The 19138-nt window shown below is 48.3% G+C and overlaps 2 non-coding genes across 2 annotated transcripts; both read right to left on the bottom strand.

The window, feature by feature from the left end:
* Positions 1 to 2414: 2414 nt before the first annotated feature.
* LOC149855010 (U2 spliceosomal RNA) lies at positions 2415 to 2611 on the bottom strand. Its single transcript, XR_016438815.1, has one exon. It is a non-coding gene; the product is annotated as a U2 spliceosomal RNA (small nuclear RNA).
* Positions 2612 to 5615: 3004 nt separating this feature from the next.
* Positions 5616 to 5723, bottom strand: LOC149855009 (U6 spliceosomal RNA). Its single transcript, XR_016438824.1, has one exon. It is a non-coding gene; the product is annotated as a U6 spliceosomal RNA (small nuclear RNA).
* Between the last annotated feature and the right edge of the window lie 13415 nt (positions 5724 to 19138).

Genomic DNA, 19138 nt, shown 5'->3' with positions numbered 1-19138 from the left:
AGGGGGGTAGAAGCCAATGGAGGCTGAAAGGAGAATTGAAAAAGGCCTTTCAAGACTGAAGGCCAAGCTAGTTGTGTCAAAATTAGGTGTCGAACAGGACCATCAAGAGCACAAGTAACACAGGGGCAGGAACAATCCAACCATGCCAGAGATGGACTAAGAGACCTAATAAATATTTTCCATTTCTAAGCTGCTGCCGTGCGAGCACAGAGCTGGGAGCCGTCACCTATTGCACTGCTACGGTCCGTGCAGAGGGCTGCTTTAAGCAGGGGTCTCACCTCAGAGAGCACAAACACAATTACAACTACAGCCAACCCTGGAATATATCCTCCCTCATATTCAAATCCCATCCCTAGCCAATGCCAGGAAAGGCATTAAACTAGGTTTATAAGAAATTAGACAAGGAGCCTGACATTTAGTGGCAAAGAAAAATAATCATAAATGATGTTTTTTTATTAAAAAAAAATTACTTGGAAAGTTTATATTTATTCCAAAAGGCCCCCAAAATGCAATAAGGGGGGGGGGAGGGGGAAGACACAGATATGAAAATTAAAATAATGAAAAAGGCCAAATAAAAGTATAAATATGTGCCTTAAGTCAATAACAGCCAGATTTCACGCTTGGCTTTGGGTTTTATTATAATGAAAGAACGTCCGCATTTTGTAAACCAATATGTATTATTCGGGAATCAAAATGAAAACTGGAAAGAGAGATGAGGTGAAATATTATCAGTCAAGAATGGCAAAGTGGGCTGTTCCATCAATGTCACAGGAAGCTCCCTGAGGCCTCCTTGTGGGACCCCTTCCTCAGATGCGGGTTTTTTCCTAGACCCAAAATAAGACAAAAGCATTGCGTGGGGAGCTGGGACCCCCAGCCTTGGGAGGCTAGCTTTGAACCATTTTTGAGACCCATCCCTGGTGAAAGGCAATCACTGTTATCTTAGAGAAGGCCTGAACGGTCGGGTGAAATCGCGTCCTCAAAACGAGCGCATACCACACCCGTGGACTCCCACCATTTCTGGGGGCAGAACATGGCCCATGGGTTGGCTGGTCTGTAGGGACAGGGCCAAACTCCCTACAAACTTTAACACCCATGTTGAAGGTGAGGTTGGAAGCTGGACTCAAACAGCAGAACGAACAGGACTTCCTACCCTGACTACCACACCTGGATTTGAATGAGCTGGACCCATGTTTTATTTGAGTGCAAATCCTCCTCCCCCCCACAACACCAAAGCATGGTTCACGGCCCGCTTTGCCATTCTTGACTGGTACTATTTTACCTCATCTCTCCTTCCTATGTTCATTGTGATTCCAGAATAATACCTATTGACTTACAAGGCCCATGTAGATGTAGCTAAAGCCACCCTAACCCTAACCCGTACTAGGCACCTGCCACGGTGCACCTGAACTCAACAGGAGCCCTTGCTAGAGGGCTCCACAGTGAGTGAAAAACCAGTCAGCCTAGTCATGCCATCCTCCATCCCCATCCCCAAAATCCACCTGCTCTGATCTGCTCCAAGTCATCCGAGATTAATGCACTGACAAAGGCAAGGGGAGGAGACCAGATCCGCTCTCCTTCTTTACTGCCAGGCTGGACCTTTGATGTCTGCCTGCTCCAGCCTGCCTTTTTCCTAATGTGATTCCCCACTGGACTGGATCCCTCCAGCATCATCTCTCCAGCCGCATGCAGCATCCAAGATCTCCGTCCTGCTGTGGGGTCTACAGAGGGAGAGTCCACTGACCTTCAAAGGGAGGTGACACCAGGTCATGATAGAAATCCCTGAAGTTTGGGCTCCTGTGTGAGGATCCCATTACTGCAAAGACAGAGAGATTAGAGATGGTCTTTGAGGGTAAACTGGGAGTTTGTTGTGTCGGACTGTCTCTGAGAGATGCGCAGCAAGGGAAGCAGAACAGACGGCGGGGCCATTTCCTTCTGCAGAGGAAGCAGAGAAAGAATCAAATAAATAAATATGCCTTAAAGAGCCAGAGAAACAAAGGGATGGATTTAGCTGGCTTCTGCAGGCTCTGCTCCAGGCAGGAGAAAGAGAGAAGGGGATTACTGCATGACAGCGCGCAGCGTCAGCCTGCCTGACAAGCAGCACACAGCCCCAGGATAGGCAGAGGAGGAGACCAGGCTGCAGTTCACATTGAGTTTTGAGAGTGGCAGACAAAAGTGCCCCCAAATGCTATGCTCAGGGGTCAAGGCTGGCCTGGGTTCCAATAGCAGCGCGGCAGCCCGTAGACCCCCAGCTTCCCAGTGCCAGGATGGAGTAAATTGGAAGATAAAGCAAGGCCACAGAAAAAAATCAGCCCTACTCCCTCCAGACCCAGGAGCCCCAGGCTTCCCTGGCTTGCAACTGTATCAGGTGGAGATCCTCTCTGGATGGGAAAAGAAAGCATTTCTTTTTTTTCTGTTTTTTTTGCACCGGTCCTGGAAGCACTGGAATACCAGGTCAATGCATGGAGTGGATGGAGCAAGCTCCGGTTCCACCACCCAACACCAAAAAGAATCTGCTCAATATAGACCTCCGATGGAGGACATATCAGAGACATTCACCTGCCCTGGGGAGCCCGCCTACGTGGTCACGGTGCTTCCCCTGCCAGGTAAGTATGTTTAGTTAAGGAAGCCAAAAGAAAGCATCCTCAGCAAAGCCACAAGAGCCTCTCCTGAGCTACCTCAGGGTAGATCTATAGCATCTGACCCACGAGGACATCTGAGAGATCTTTTCTAGCTATGGAGAAGTCAGCTCCTTTACAATCCCACAATATATAGAGTGCTCCACAATATACACAGTGTGCGTGTGTGCAGTCACCTGGTGGGCGCTGGCACAATGACATGGGGATGGGTGGGGACCACCATCCTTGTTTCCTTTCCTTCCAGGACTATGTTCTGCAGCAGCAGAAGCCCAAGCTGCAAGAGCCAGATTTTCCTTTCTGATGACATTCCCGTCCTGCTCACGCAGCTCTGCCCAGGACCAGGACACTGGTTTGTTAGTCATGATACAGAGGAGAGCCTGGTGCCCGCCCCAAATTCTTACACGCAAGAGCAGGAGAAGACAGCAAGAAAGATCTTGCTATTATTTTCCATGATGACCAATACAAAAAAATAAACCAGACCATGCCTTTCCTGTTGGCTTATTTCCAAAGAGACTGCAATTTCTCTGCCACTGCACTGCACCACAGATAACTTAATCTTGGCTTGTCTTCATCACACAGCTCATCATTTGCATGGCTCCTTCATCAACACACAACCTCCATGCTTCCTGTCTTTACCTGCCGGCTTCCTAACACACACCCTGGTAAGCAGCTCATCTGCAAGGGCTTCAAACCTCTGACAACAGCCCTCTTGCTTGGGGTTAACCCTCCATGTACCACATGGAGCTGAACAGTCAGATAATGAGTTTAATGGTATAATCAGCTGCAGCTTTGCAGAGGTAAGCAGCAGGCTTCTCCCTGCTCAGGCTAGGTGAGAGCACAATGAATTCTGCTTCTAAGTGAAGCATTTTAAAGATGCCATTAAGGGTTCTTTTTTCAATCACGCTCCCCTGGAAATCCAGCCAGCAGGCTGCACTCAGGACTGTGATCCTTCCCCTGAATCACTCCTCACTCCAGATGAGCGTGAAGGAATCAGAAAGTGCTTCTAAAAGCTTCTCCACACATGAAAAGCTACTTTAATTGTGCCGGTATAACTAGCACAGCACAACACCCCCTCATTCACACACAGCTTTATCAGTAGAAAGATGCATTACCCCATAGAAACAGTTCTATTTCCATATAAGAAGGGAGTAGGCTACGTCAATATAAAGCACTTCACCCACACTGCGGGTGTTACAGATATGGCAATTTCAATTAATGCCCCCCCCCCCCCCCGCCCAAAAAAAACCCCACCTACTCAACATATGGTTCTGGGTATGACCATAAACTGCATTGGACTGGAGGGCCCGATGGCAACATGGTGGGGCTACTCGCAGCAGGGTAGCTCCTATAAAATACCACCATGTTGCAACCTGCAGAGTAAGAGGAGCATAGGGCACCTCAAAACGCTAGCCCCCAGTGCCTTATGAGTACTCCTTGGTTAGAGAAAGGCTAAGAGTCATTTAACCAGACAGCAGTAGTTCTTCTCTGTTGCTCTCTGCCAGAAGCTACAACCACTGAGGCACTCAACATCTGATTTGGTCTGGCCTTTGGAGTCTGCCTCAGTGGGTCTAAAGGGGGGATGGCAGGTCTCGGACAGCCTCCACTCCTCCATACTCCTGCCTAGGCGTTATGCATCACAGGCCTTGGTGTGATGGTCACAGGACTCCACACAAGTGGATTCATCAGGCACCTGACTAGACCTCATACACGCACACCATGATCCAGGTTGCCTATTCCTCAGCATGGGTGCACCAGCACATAAACAGGGCAACATCCAAGCCTAAGAAACAGAGCTCCCAAAAAGGGGGCTACTAATATGAGCTAGTGGATAAATGTCTTGCCCATGGCTGAGAAGTCCCCAGTGATACAGAAGAGTCATGAGATCTGTTTACCAGAGTCTGTGCCAGGAGACTTCATCTGGAAACCGGACGTCTCCTCCAAGGTATCTTCAGCCAGAGCTCAACCACCATTCTGGCATCACAAGGTGAGATTCTTGGGTCTGTATTATGCAGGAGGTCAGACAAGATGCTCATATTTCCCACTGGCCTGAAACTCCATGACCCTATGGAGGCATGGCCATTAGCACCACAGCCATCTCCATGCCCTGCTGCGCTGTGCTGTGTGTCTATGTTCCTTGATCCTGCAGATATTTCCTCTCATCACACAAAGAATGGCCCTTCCCTGAGCCCAGTGGGACTGCTTGCAGTGGGAGGATCAAACTGGATGGACACTGGTTATTCCACCCCCACCCCACACAGTGCTGTGACCTTCTGCATATCTGTCTCTCTCCTGCAATTAATGCACCCCTTAATGTGTTGCCTTTCGCTATAGTTCTTCCTATATTCTCCTTCTGAGTAGGTTTCAGAGACAACATCAGTGGCGGACCAGCCTTTTTGGCCGGCATGCCGCAATTTAAGGCCCACCCCCTCCCCAAGGGTGACTCTGATCCCCTTGCCCTGTCCAGTCTGCTGATGTACTTTCAGCTCCCTGCCAAAGCTGCTGCTCTGCTTTCAGCTCCCTGTCAGCTCTTGGGCTGCTTCGCCCCTCCTTAATCTGCTGCATGCACGGAGGCTCCCCATGCATGTCTGGCACATGTGTCACAGGCTGGCTACCCCTGGATTAGAGCCAGTGATGCTAATGCAGTTTTTTCTTGCATGGCATAAGAGCTAGTAAGCAAGTGTTGCCCAGGGCAATTCAGCACGTAGTTTTCAATAGGTGTGCTCTGCTCTCCTGATGTTTCCTCCCTCCCCTACTGCTATTGGAGAGCTATTCTTTTCTCAACCAGCTGGAACTTTGTAGCCAGGGCACTCTGAGTCCCTTGGGCAACTTCTCATACCAGGCTGACAGCCTTTCCTTTAGCCTCTGGCCTGAGGAGCCTGGCTCTGCCCAAGCTCTCAGGCTTTTTGCATCTTTGCCAGACTTCTTCCAGTGCACAACGGACCCCACTTTTCGGTATTAAAAAAAAAACCCCAAATGAAAAACTAAGAGGAACATTTAACGAATTTGCATGTCATCTTTGCAGAGGGGCTGTGCTAATCTTCTCTGTATGGCTCCAATTTTAGTATGTGTGCTGCTATTGAAGAGCAGATGAGCAACCTACTTTGAATTGCCAGCTTAAATTTATTCATGGCCAGTTTATACCCATTTGTTCTCATGTCAACATTGTCCTTTAGCTTAAATAGCTTTTCTTCCTCCCTGGTGCTTTCCCTCCTGATGTATTTTATAGACAGCAGTCAGATTCTCTCCCCACCTTTCTGATAGCCTGAACAAGCCAAATTCTTCTATCTCCTCTCATGAAACAGGCTCTCCACTCCACTGATCAGCCTACAAACCTTTTTCTGCATCTGTTCCAAGTTGAACTCATTTTTCATGAAGACAGGGGATCAAAACTATACACATTATTTCCAGAAGAGGCATCTCCAGTGCTTTATATCATGGCCCTAACACCTCCCTCTCTACTGGAAATGCCTCACGTGGTGTGTCCTTGCTTATTTCAGGGCTGCGTCACACCTGTGGCTCCAAGTCATGCTGTGGTCACCCAGGTCCTCCCCCTGCCTGCTATAAACTGAGAGTTTGGCAGTCAGAAATTCTCATGAATCCCCAAGACTGCAGTACATTGCACTTTATACTATTACACACCATGCCATTTCTATTATTCCAGTTGTCAACATCATCCAGTTCTTCCTGAAAGATATTCTCGTCCTCCTTGGGGTTGACCATGCTCCCAGCAACCTGTCATCAGCAAATTTTTGCACATTCTATGTTTGGTGCCAGGGGCTTTAAACAAAAATATTAAATAAGAATTTCTGACATAGGTTCTTGAACTCGTAGCTTTTCCTAACCTCCCTTTTCACCACCCTCTGCCACACTCTAGTCTATTAAATACCATCTTCTCCAACTTAAGTAGGCAGGTGCAGACACCTGGCTTGGAAGCCTTGAAGATAGTGCTCAGAGCCCAAATATGCTAAGGAAATAGTGCAAAACTCTCCTTGGGGGGGGGAAGCCCTTTCATTATAAGAGTGACCCTCAACATTGACACATCCTTTAACCTGTAAGCCCCTGCCCCAAACCCACTGTGTTGGCTTTTCAGGTTCAAGCTCTACAACATTAAGCCCACTAGGAACATATTGGGCTTACTAATGAGTTTACATGAAGGTATTCAGATACTACAGTGATGGGCAAACTTACAATACCCAAAAACAGACAGTTAGATAAAGACAACAAAGAGTAACACATGGAGAAGAACTAGCCCTGCCATACAGAAGTAGCTGCTGAAAGGTGAAAAAACAGTGGCTGGACAACATGTTCCTCTACTAGGCTGATCATGCCAGTCTTCACTTAAGTTAGGGGATGTTCCTGCCATGTGAGATGTTTAGTCACTACGGCTTCTTTAGCATTTCTTTGTGTGACCCCATCTAAAACTTTCAGCATCAGATAAACAACTCCCAAGGGTCAATTAACATGTCTTGAGATGATTAGAGCATGACACTGATGAAACCCAGCAGTAATTAGCAAATTAAAAAAAAAAAACTTTTGATTAGTACTCAGCATAATTCCCTCCAATTATTCAAAGTTCATGACTACGGGGGGTGGAATATCTCCAGGAATATATATTTATATCCCTATTTTTTTCCAATCAACTTTGTGAATCTAGTTAATCATCAAGGCTTGAACTTGTTAACTTGGAGAGGTCTGCAGAGCTGTCACTCCATCTGATTACTGGAGGCAGCTTGGTGAAGAATTTGGGGAGTGAAGAGAATCCAAATGTGGGTCACGATATGCCAGAATCCAAATGTGGGTCCCAGAATGTAAAAACAAAAGCAGCCACCCAATTGTTTCCGCAACCTTGGTTCATAGCTTTGATTCAAAACATGCAGGCTTCCAACTGTCAGGCAGCACTTTGCAAAGTTGCCAGCACATAGCATCTACTGCAACAGAGATGAAATCACTCATTTCAGAAGAGATGCTTGTGTCTAAGAAGTCCAATTTTCTGGGCAGAAACAACGCACCCAGGCAATGAGAATCCAGCTGAAGAAATACAGGCTCCAAAACCATGCAACCGAAGGAAGTCCTCAGACAAACAAGCTCTGTCATTGGCTCTGGAGCAATGAGCCAGTCCTCCAGGCTGGAACAACCCTCTTTAAACAATTTGGGACCTCCATGGACTGCAAGTCATGGTAACTCAAGAAGCCCCAAGCATAGATCCCAAATGAGGGGCTGTGGCACTTATGGTGTGGGGTCATTCAGTTATTGCAAGTGGGTTTGGACCAGAAGCCTACTAGAAGTGGGGTGAACAGATGCGAGCCAACCAGGAGTTGGTCATGAGCCAGGAGTTTGGGGAAGTATCCCAAAGAAGCTCAGCTGCTCTAGAAGAGATTGCTGCAAGTGTGTCAGCATCACAAATGGGTTTCACTCCAGTTCTCCAGAGTAAGACAACTCTGCTCCCCTCGATCACTCAGGGCCGTGTAGCATGAGGATGTGTAACTTCTGCCTTCACCAGAACATCATTCAGCCACAACAGCCAGCAAGCTCACAGCTGCTTAAGACGCAACTGTGAGAGAGTTACTTCAACACTGCCCAAATCCAGAGATGCTCTATGCAGCTGCCCGTAATAATCTGTGCTAGCTGTGTCCATCAAACGCCCCCCGCGCACAAAGCTTGCTTGACTGTGTCCACTTACATTTGTCCTGCAAGATAGCTGGGTTTGGGTCTTATTCATCAGTGGCTTTCATCAAGCTGCACCAAGTCCAACTGCCTTTGAACAGCCTCAGTCATGTACAGGAGGAAGCAATGAAGTGCCATCAGCAGGAGGGGATGGTGTTCAGCACCTGAGAAGGCAAGACCCTCCCTGCGGGACTTGCCGTGGGCAAAACTGACCCTGAAGTCAATGCAAATGCCTCCTGAGTGGAGACAGATGGACTCATCTCACCATTTGGCCCTATAGTGTTAATCATTAGTCACCAGTAACTTTTTGTGGAAGACGGTATTGTCCTATCATCTCCATAAACAGGCTCTTCGAAGGGCCTGCTCTGCCAATATTTGGAAGAGGCGTTGCTAGATGTTCCTTCTGTTTGGTAATCCTTTCCCACGTGATTAAGGAAAAAGGAGGTTTTCCCTAGGTTAGGAGCTGCAAGTTCAGGGATGGAAACTCCGCCTTTCATTTCATTAAAACATCGTACCAGCCTCCTGAGCAAACCTGGGGGGAGCGGCGGGCAAGGAAATCTCATTCCAGTTCACAAGATACACGTTTAAACCTTTCAAAGCCATTTTTCATTGGACTTTTCTATATTCATCACTGCAGACTAACCAAGATTTCCCTTCTAGTTTAGATGATTTTTTTTTAATTTAATCCTACCCAGCTAAAGCCCTCTAGGGAGCTCCTAACCCTGCTTTAATAACATGCTCATTAGTGAGGTTATTCAGGGAGTGGTTTCTATTTGACACTCCAGCATCTTTCCAATTAATGTTGCTTTAAAACAAGCAAACCTTAAAAAAAAAAAAAAAAAGGAGAGAGAATATCAAACAGCTCAGAGTCAGCACTGCGGGAAGCCAGCAATTTCCCCAGGATTTTCATCTGCCTTCACTCCAAAATTTCGTTCTTTGTTGTTCAGCCATATGCTAAATGAGAGGATGCAGGGCTTTGGTGTCCTGGTCATTTAGGGACCCCAAACCACCATCCACAGCAACCAGGTGCTGACTGGATGTGCTGGTGAGTCTACTTTTCAGTCAAGCAGTAACTCATCTCCGCTTCTCAGCCACTTAAAGCTGGATCCAGGAGAGGAGAGGAGAGACATCACCAGCATTCACAGGGGATAGTGACACACCAGACCTCTTCGTTGGATCCTCCGAAACAGGATCTTTCACCCAACACTGCCCATTGGCTTTTCCAAGGAGCTCTGGGACAAACAGTACCATTCCTCTAGGCTGCAGCCCAGGAGAAGATCTGTGGGCTGAGGAATAAATCCTGGGAGGGCTGATGTCTACAACTTTGCTAGGCTGTGTTGACTGGATAATTGGGGGTAATCGGGCTCCCCCCCATGGACTGGATCTACTGCAAAACATTAACTCAACCCATCAGACAGAGTTGCTGCACCCCTTTTCTCAATGGCCTGCTACTCTATTAGAAGGCAGGCTGCCGTATGATCCTTTGTGCTACTTTCAGGAAGAAGATGTTGCTTTAAAGCCTTGTAGGTTCCCTTAATGAGCCACATCCATTGAAGATGTTAGCTTAATTGTTTTCATTCAATAGCCTGGCTCCAGGAGGCAATTAGTCTAAATATTTTAAATTCAAACTGACCTTATTTACCTCTCTATATCCATGGTCTCCTCCCTCCCTCCTCATTATTCAAATGGAGTTTGGTAATGGATATCATTTAGGATTTTAATAATAAGCTACTCTCCCTTCAGGTGGCATTGGCAGCATTGACCGTCAGGTTAAAGCTGCTTAATAGTTTCCCTTGACAAATAAGTAAACCTACATCTCGGGGATCCCATGTACCTTCTCTCTGTGTGGGACCAAAAAGGGGAGTCTGTGTATAAAAGAAGGGAAACAGATGACAGTACGACCTGGGGGATCAGACTCTTCCATCTATAGGAACGATAAGGAAAAGATTCCCTCCTGATAATGTCCTTTACTGTGGTCCTTCCCCTATACTTCATCCAACACTCGGCACGGCATGTCGGGATCTTGCTGTGCTAGACTCCTCAGGCAGGCCTGCCTCCAATCCCTTGGGAAGTGTCGCCTCATCCAGACTCTCCACCTAACCCAGTGACTGTGGTTTCAGCTGGCTAGGACAGGCTTCAGCAGAGTTCATCCAGGTCTGTTCCCATCCTCTCAGGCTCTGACAAAGAGGTCTCTATTTGCACCAAACCCATCAAGCAGCCCACTCCCTGTTATCCCTATCAAAGGCTATGTCTACATTGCTAATAAGGATTGACATTATGGCCACCCTCAAGCTCACGTTGCTTGCACAACCCTCTCCTCCCCCTTTTGCTCAAACTGCAGCAGCTCAACCCTGGAAGCTCTGTTGACCTTCAGGGTCCAGGTTGGCTATTAGCCTGATCCTGACTGTAGAGTTTGGTATTCACCCAGAACCACAGGCTGCAAGTGCCCAGAGACTCCACCAACAGCAATGCCAAAACTCCCAATTCCTGACTTCTGGCCCTTCTGTCCTCCGCACTTCTTGTCTCTCCTGGCCAAGCACATGGGGGGAAGGACAAGATGTATCCTGAGAATGGTTCCAGTCAAGGAGCAGGAAACACAGTATGTCTGGATGCTGGTGGCAAGACAGAGGGGAAGGGTCAGCTCACATGGCTTGGGCTGGGGGAGGGCAACACTCATGGCTGATTCCAGCTATTCAGCTAGACATGCTCCAAAAATCTCCTCTGCATTGTCTCCTTCCACCAAGCACCCTGCAATCACGGTCACAGAGAAGTCCTCCGTGAGAGTTGTCTCCTACCAAGAAGTCCTGTTCCTCTTCACAGCGCAGGACTCCAAGGGGAATAGCAGCAGCAGTGCACAGGACTCTAGAGCACAGACCTTACTACGGGAGAGTGGGGGGCACTTTGCACCTCCACTTTATTGTTTCTGTCATGGGCTAGCGCAAGGCCTGAAGAATTCAGAGACTTGGGTCTGCTCCCACCTCCAGCACAGGCTTCTGGTGCGTCTTCGGGCAAGTTATGTCCCAGGGATGTGCCTTGGTTTTCATCTGCCAAACTGGGATATAGATGTCACCATCACAGGGGGGTTCTGAGACTTCATCCATCTGTGTCTGTGAAGCCCTGTAGGATGCTTGGACTGAAGCCTCTCCAAAGCACAAGCATTAGTGCACCAGGAAACTAGTTCCTGAAAAGTCTCAAAACAGACACAGCCCATGTCCCAGCCCAGGCAGGACCACAGTGCTGCTTCCTACTTCCCTGCTGCAGAAAGGGGGCCCTGCGAGCTTCATTCACGCTTTAGACCCCTTTGGGCAGGGGGCTGGACTCGATGATCTCCCGAGGTCCCTTCCAGCCCTAATGTCTATGAAATCTATGAAAAATCAGAGTTGAAAGCAATGAATGAGGAGGCGCTTGGCCTTCTCAGCCCAAATGAGAAGAAATGGCAAGTGGGCAGCAGCAGAGGGAGGGCACATGGGCCAAATTCGCCACGCCTGCTAGAAGCTGGTGCTCCTCAGTCTGAACAGATGGAGCTTCAGCCCTTTTCACCAGGTCTGAGCTCGGTCCTGCAGGTTCTGTGTGAGCCGTAATTAAATTGAAGATAAGGGAGCATAAAAAGCATAGTAAGAGGCAGAGAACCTCCAACCCTGGTAACAGGAAAGGCAGGTTGCTTTGGGCTGTGCTCTGCAGGCAGGCTCCTCACCTTCGTGCCCACGGTTTGCGTGGAACCAAGTGACCACTTGTGCCGTCTGTCACTGGCCCCATCTACCCAACAAACTCAGCCCGTCCTAGCCTAGCTCAGGTGAGCGAATGAGTGATGGGGCCAACGACCCTGCTCTAACGACCTGAGCTAACTAGCTCAGACATGGCTGCCCGGCTGCCAGGTTTGGAGGCAGTCTGTGCAGTGTGGCCTGCTGCTGCCTAGCACAGTCTGCCGGCTGCGTAGAAACGGCTACGGCTGTGTAATGTGTGGCATAGCCTGTGACGTTGAGAACAACGCCTGCATAATGGCTCGTGTGATTAGCTAAACACTGAATAACTCTTCAGCTGTAGTCATCGTTTTATTACAACGACGAGCTTTCTCTGGGCTTTTTCCTTTTCCTTCTGTCTTATGCAGAATTTTGGCTCCTTCCTTGTTAATTAAATGACAACTGTCTGCAGCCAGAGCTTGAATTACCCAATAACACCTGCCTAAAGCGATCAACATTGATTGGAAGAGCCGCATCATTTCAAATGCAAAGATTTCCATCCAAGGCAAAACAGGCAGGGAGCAGAGGCATAGTCTAAGCATGATGACCGGCCCTGGGGTGGTATGTTCCCTGTCCTGACACGTACACCGCCTCCGCCCACAGCTCCCTGCTGCAAGGGCTTGACAACAAGGCTGGAGTGGAATGAGCTCTTTCCTAAGCCCTTATTTTTCAGTGTTGCAAAATGAAATCAGTTTGCAATGTGTGCAGAGGGAGACCCTGGCACTGGCCCTGTCATATTTGTGGGACCCCAGGTGGTACTGGGAAATGAGACATGGCCTCCCCCAAACCCAGCTCAGCCATTCAATGATTATATCTTTACTTTAGGCTCTCAGTGCCAGGCATTTTGGTCCCCCTCCCGCCCCCCACCTTATCTGATGGCTATATTGAAACAATAAAAGGAACAAGACAAAAACAGTGTCATTTACAGGCAGGCACATAGAGCAGTGAGCGTGCAACACACCAAAGCTTTATTGAAGCAATGGTCTGGCTGAAGTTTCCTGCGCATCCTGAACAGCAGTGCTAAATGAGTTCTCTAAGTAAGCAGCCCTCGAGGATCAAGGCTCACATGACCGAGGCAAGATGAGAGAAGGTTAACAGAGACTTTGTGTAAATCTCCACACCTTGTTTTAGTGCACAGAAGGAGGGCAAACAAGGATGCGGAAATGGATAGAGGAAGATTAGTGAGCATGCGGGTGGACAGTGAGGGGAGGGAAAGTGTTAATACATACAAGAGCAGCAAGGTAGCAATAGAGTTGTGCCTGATCTCACGAGGGAGAAGTGCGTGTGTTCAAGAAGAACAAATCTGAGATGTTTGCACACAAATGCAAGGAGCCTGGACAACAAAAGCGGAGGAACTCAGATGGCCAGGCAAGACATGACACTAGATACTGTAGGAGTATCAGAAACGTGATGGAACGGCAACCAGAACTGGGAGAATGGCTGTTTGGGAACGAGGGATAGATGGTAAGAGAGCAGAGACTAGAGTAGTGAGAAAGCAGAGCATGGATAAAACCAAATCTGCTTGACTTGGTCATTTTGGGGACATAAAGAGAGGCCCTGCTGGGATATACTGGAAGCTGCTCTAGACCCCTCTCCCTCTCCCCCTCAGTGATCAGATTTAGGTTTGCACAGAGATTTCTGTTATGTTGTTACAGAGATAAACACTACCAGGAATGGATTTGACTTCCCAAATATAGACTGGATAACAAATGCAAGAAGGGACCAGATATTCCTGGATGTGACAGACACTTCTTCGAACTGTTGCTGAACCAAGAAGAGGAGATGCTTTTTTTAATTTTTAAACTGGCTTTTATAAGCAGTTAAGACACTAGAACAACTTACAAAACAACCTTGGAGTGAGCAATCACAAGTAGATTGGGTTTAAGATTAAAAGGAGAAAAAGTGGGCCTGTAACTAAGGGAAAATATTAATGAGCTAGCTCACCTTTTGGGCAGGTGTGCCACAAATTAGCCCTTCTCTCTCCCCTCCCCACGTGCCACTCACCTCTGATCCCTTTCCCCTGCTGGCTCTGCTGCTCTGCTTTCTGCTCCCTGGATGTCAGTGCTACTGTGGCTCCCATGCTTCAGGTTGGCCTCCCTGAACTATCTAACGAAGTCAGCTAGACTGAAGAGCACAGGGACTGAAGCGCGGAGGGGTCCTGGATTTAAACTCGAAGATGCTAAAAGTATCCCAGACAAAGAAGGAACAGAGAGAGAACAAACCTTCCTAGAAGGGGCTCAAGACCTAACTGGACATAGTCAGCTCAGGAAGAATAGGAGGAATAAGCAGGAAGCCCGCAAGAAATGGGAGAGAGGGTGGATCAGTAAAGAAAGCTCTGTCTTGGGGCCAGGAAGAGTATGGAGGAAGGAGAGACCTGCCGAAGCCAAGCCAAGTTAGACCTTTCAGAATGAGTCAAGACAAATAGTCTAAGGCTCTTTAGCTATAGATAAGAGAACAAACAAAGCAGTTGCAGGGCTGCTATCTAGTGAAAATCCAGTAGGAATGAAGGATCATCAAGATATGGCCCAAATCCTTTACTTAAGTTTTCAATAAGAAAGATGATGCTGGGCATGAGGAGCAAAGGCAGGACTGATAATGGGAGCAGGAGTATGGAAATGGAGCTTGCCATATCCGAGATAAAAAGCAAAAAACCAAGGAGTTTCTAGCACTCGTGTCAAAGGAATCAGATAATCTGCAGTTCAGGATTCCAGAAGAATTGGCACATTATAATATAAAGTCCAGTAGCAAATATTTTGAATGAATTTATCAAGTCAAGGGCGATGCCACAAGTAAAGAGCAGTAAACATACCTACATTTAAGAGGAATTGATTCCTGGACATGACAGACAACATTTCTTTCAACTGTCGCTAAACAAATAAAGCCGGATGCAATTTTTTTTAAGCTCCCTTTTATAAGCAGAAAGGACACCAGAGCAATATTAGAAAACAACTTTGGAGTGTGCAACCACAAATAGATTTGGTTTAAAATTAACTGGCTGTAGGCCTGACTTCAATCATATGAAAGGCTTTTGAATAGGTCTTGAAGGAAAGTAAATTTAAATAGTTAGAAATTTACTGTGGGGGAGAGGGAATTGGAGAAACAAAAGCTATTTGTGAAATTGGGGAAATTCAACAAAGTTTTGCCAAACAAACACACACAAGAGAGAAAATAGATATAAGCAGGCACATTTTTTTTTTAAAAAAGCATCAAACCATTTCGTTTTGGCATTTCCTAAATGCAGTGTTTTTGAAAAATGCTGAAGTCTTTGTTTTGACCTTTTCAAAAGGAAACATTTCAACTTGGTTTTCAAAACAGCATTTTTCTATTAAAAGCCAACCTAAATTAGAAAAAGGATTAAAATCAAGCCCCTGCCTCCTCCTTCCCTGCCCAAAAAATAAAATAACATGCTTCACTTTTGGCCAAATGATTAAATTTCAGATCAACTCCAGATGTTTTGTTGAAAAATTTAGGAAGAAACGTTCTTTGGTTTGCTAGGCAACTGGAAACATTCGATATTCACCCAGTTCCACTCTTCAGTTCAGGAATATGCACGCAGCTCAGCTTTGGTGTTAGGCTCCCTTCAACTGCAGGAGTGTCAGGATGCTATATTTACTGTAACCCTTTCTGTTGCCACAGAAACAGCTGTGATGTCATCCATGACAGATTAGGGTTTAGCTGCAGGATCAAATGGGAAGAATTGGCAGGTCATAAGGAAGCAAGTTCTTCTTCCAAAACCAGATCCTTTCTCTTGGGAGGGGGGAAGAAAAAAAAAAATCAGACAGAGGTGCAAAGAAAGGACCTACGAACCGGACGGACTGGTCTGGTTTCCTAATGAGATGCACAGGAAGCTTTCCCCAGCGAACACAGAAAAGTTACATTTTTGATGTCAGAAACACTCTGGGCTGCCTTTGTTTGGAGCAACAATGACATCCAGTGGCTGGTTCCTTTACTCCTCAGGGTGAATTCTGCATGCACGTCCCTGGGGACTTGGTGCCCCGTCCCATTTAAGGGTGCTGAGAAGATGGATGGGGTGGCTATTCCAAGCCTTGTTTTGGAACTGAGAAGCCCCTAGTCAGGATTAGCCCAGACCGTCTCCCTACAGCTGAGCTGCATAGAGGATGCGTTTCTGATGAACATCCGCTGGGAAGACACTCTCTTAAAGGGCCTACCCCTGTTCCTACTGACCTCACTGACTGTGGCACGGGAGCGGGATCAGAACTGAAGGCTGCGCTTCCTCCGGCTGCCCGAGGGTGCATCTCTCCGAGGAACACGCACGATTACTGCATTCCCATAGAGAAATGAGTCACGCCAATTTTTCACACGTAACAAATTGTTCTCAGGTTAAGTGTGTGGCATAAATGGGCAAGAGCCAAGCAGCTCAGAGCCTGGACTCATGCTCTGTCCTCGGCTCACTCGCTGGATGCGTTTGGAAACCAGGCATGTAAATCAGGGGGCCAAGGAAAGTAATAATGGCGCTAATCAGAAACAGGTAGGACTGATGTGAGGCCCCAGTTAGTCTTGAGAAGAACAAAGTGATTTTGTGGGCTTTCCAGCCCGAAGGGGTTTTGACTTTTGCCTCACAGTGAAACCAAGCAAAGGGGAAGGACCTGTGTGGGGGACGCTTGTTGGGGCTGACACACTGGCTTCCAGGGGACTAAGGGTGTCTGTCCTGCCTTCCCCTCGCTGGAGATCACACATCCACCCCTAAACCCGCTATCCAGCCTAACCAGCCAAGAATGGGCTCTGTGCCACTGACAGGACCTGAAATGAAGCAACCGCAGTGTAGACATGCCCCACGGTAGTTCTACCTACTTCCAACCTGTGTTTTCAGGCCTGACTTTCAGATTTTCCAGGCACAAAATTATTGCCATCACCCACAGGTGCGCCTCAGTCCACAACTATTGTTGAAGTCAAAGCAGTCATAAGGAAGGAGAGCTGGGCCATGCGAAGTACTCTGTGCGATCAACCCAGGAAGCTAAGATCCTTATTTGTTCTGCAAATGAAGCAGGTCAGGATCGGCTCATATTATCCAGCACTCTGAAGACACGTCAGCAGCTCAGCCCATGGCAAGCCCACAAACCAAAGGGAAAGGAAGCCTTTTGGCAGCAGCATCTCCACAGCCTCGTACTACACGGTCCCTTCTCAGGGTTGGCAGCACCTGGGTGCATTCGAGGAGACTTCCCTTTGCTGTCTTCTTGCACTGCAGTGGCAACAATGGCCCTGAGTATTACAAAAGGGGGTACCCAAGGACCAAATCTACTAGCTTTGACAGGATAAAAGCATTCAGGAAAGTGGGTCCCATATATAAACAGCTGGGGTTGTCTGCATATTCATGAGGCAAGCTGGGCTGGCTGGGACAGCATCTGTGTGACAGGCAAATTGCCTGTTTCCTAAATAAGAGGTAGACAAGTCCTGGTGAAGAATGTCCTTGTCGGGCCCAAACCTGTGGCCTCTTTAAATGCACAGGAGCTGGGAACATGGACCGGCTACAGGGCTTGGTGCACAGGGCTGGTGGCCTGGTCGTCTGCGGCACTTCCTATTGCAGAGATGTCCCCTTACAAGAGCCCTTAGGTGCATGCTAGGGAAGGAAGGCTATGGCTACAGCCCTCCTATAGCACAGCTCTTGCTAGCTGCCAAAGCAGCCTTGAGGGATGCAGGGCTGAGCAGCAGCCGGGCTCCTCTGCTCTGTGTTCGAGGCTGCATTTGCATTGGCAGCTTCAGTACAGACACGGTGCAGAACGCCTGGCCTGTACTCCGTGCCTTCCTCCAAGATTTGTATCAGGCTCCACTTAGGTGTGGGGCTGACTTGGCCTCATAATATCTAAACCACCTTGCTGCCTCCTTCACACGCTCCAGACAGACTGTGTGGCCTGCGCAGAGCCAGACACGGGGCTGCCGTCTGCCTCCCTTCCTTCTGCCATGGCATCAGGTGCATTAAGCAGAGGCTCACCCACACAGGGCCAGCTGCAGCACAGGGACGTTGGCAATACACGTGGGCCAGATTCTGACCCCATTTACACTGGTGTAAAGCTGGGCCGCATCTGCCGAGGCCACTGGTCCTCAGTAACGTTTACACCAGTGTAACCGCGGCGAGGTGCCGCCCTTTGCTTCCAAAATGCTCCTGGCATCAGGAAACATTTATTTCCAGCAGGTTGTAGGGCACGTCCCATTACCACAATTTGTAGGCAGCTGCAGATGATGCTGAGGCCTTGGTATTTGGGAACCAACCAATGCAAAACCAGCGCCTTGAGCACATCCTAGATCAAAACCGACAGAGTCCGCACAATTCATTTAAAAGCAGTGACTAGAGCAGTTGGCCTAGTCTTTTCTAAGGGCTCCGGACGCCCTCCCCCCTTCAGTGTGCAATGGATCTCAGACACTGTCATGAGCGGATGCTCTGGCTCACCCCTGCCAACAGGGACTGGGGCAGGAGGAGGTTTTGCTGTGGAACGGAAGGATTTACATGCATGGATGTCCCTGCTTCCCCTAAGGGCCCTACTCCAAGTGCGGCTCAGCTCAAATGGGTTTGTTAGCCACAGGGTGGGGGGGAAGGGGAAACAAAGAGAATGCCAGACCCTGCGCAGGGCACTGAGATGTGAAGAATGCGATTATGCCACACGAGCAGTGGGTATTGGCACTTCTGCCCTGGCAGCTCATGTGACAAGCTGGCCTGCTAAGGGAATAAGGAGCGCCCCGGCTGCTAGAGCATGCGCTTGAGTAGTAGGAAGTCTTCCAGACAGCGAATGGATCCAATTTGAGGGTGCCAAACATAGTGATCAGGGGCATAACCCCAAGACATGCCTAAACCTGCGACTGCTGGGAACTAACTGGGAGAGAATGGCAGGGAAAGGATTGCTTTACATATGCCCTGTGTTTTTACTGCGTTGCTCTAAAGCAGAGGGGTCAGAGAGACAGCCCAGGGAGCCCTATCACATGGCCTGTAGTGCTGCCATGCGTTTCAACATAGCACGTACTGGAGCTGCCAGCATGCAGAGCCAGTCTGGCGGGCACACGATGCTCATGCTGGATGGGCATCTGCGGGGTTTCACATCGCTGCTCTAAAGCAGCCACTACTCACCTAGGCAGGCTACTGGGCTG

Source organism: Crocodylus siamensis, chromosome 12 (assembly GCF_052110815.1).
Source record: "Crocodylus siamensis isolate JL-2025a chromosome 12, ASM5211081v1, whole genome shotgun sequence".
NCBI classification, from domain to species: Eukaryota; Metazoa; Chordata; order Crocodylia; family Crocodylidae; genus Crocodylus; species Crocodylus siamensis.
Note: the sequence above shows the minus strand (reverse complement) of the source record. Positions and strands in the feature narration are given on the sequence as shown.